This window comes from Octopus bimaculoides, chromosome 4 (assembly GCF_001194135.2).
Source record: "Octopus bimaculoides isolate UCB-OBI-ISO-001 chromosome 4, ASM119413v2, whole genome shotgun sequence".
NCBI lineage: Eukaryota > Metazoa > Mollusca > Cephalopoda > Octopoda > Octopodidae > Octopus > Octopus bimaculoides.
In genome coordinates, this window is record NC_068984.1 from 78,191,945 (window position 1) to 78,192,719 (window position 775).

General features: G+C 29.0%; 1 long non-coding RNA gene across 1 annotated transcript in view; it reads left to right on the forward strand.

Moving 5' to 3' along the window:
- Positions 1-775, forward strand: part of LOC128247684 (uncharacterized) — a 59,952-nt gene that overhangs the window by 1,375 nt on the left and 57,802 nt on the right. The window lies entirely within an intron of this gene.

Below are 775 nucleotides of genomic sequence, written 5' to 3' on the forward strand. Positions count from 1 at the left end.
TATATATATATATATATATATATATATATATATATATATGCATGTATGTATGTATTTATATATATATAAATATATTTATATATATATATATATATATATATGCATGCAGAGAGAAACACAGACAGTGACAGCTAGACACAGAGAGAGAGGCATGAACTTTGAGTGTAGGTTTTAGTCATACGAAACACATTCACTGCAACAGTGATATATACAGAATTTCATATAAGAAAGTGTAGACATGTATTTACGATGGAGACAATGAAAGAGAACAGAAAATAGACATATATTCTTCGTTGGCGAGCTAGCAGAATCGTTAGCACACCTGGAGAAATGCTTAGCGGTCTTTTGTCCATCTTAATGTTCTGAGTTCAAATTCCGCCGAGGTCGACCTTGCCCTTCAGCCTTTCGGAGTCGACAAAATAAATACCAGTTTAGTACTGATGTCGACGTGATCAATTATCCCCATTCTCCCAAATTTCTATGGTGCGTACAGTAGAAATTATTATTATTATTATTATTATTATTATTAATATTAATATTATTATTATTATTATTATTATTATTATTATTATTGTTCTTGTTGATGTTGTTGTTGTTGTTGTTCTTCTTCTTCTTCTTCTTCTTCTTCTTCTTCTTCTTCTTCTTCTTCTTCTTCTTATTATTATTATTATTATTATTATTATTATTATTATTATTATTATTATTATTATCATTATTATTATAAAACGGTGACCTGGCAGTACCGTTAGCACGCCGTGTGTAAAATGCTTAGCGG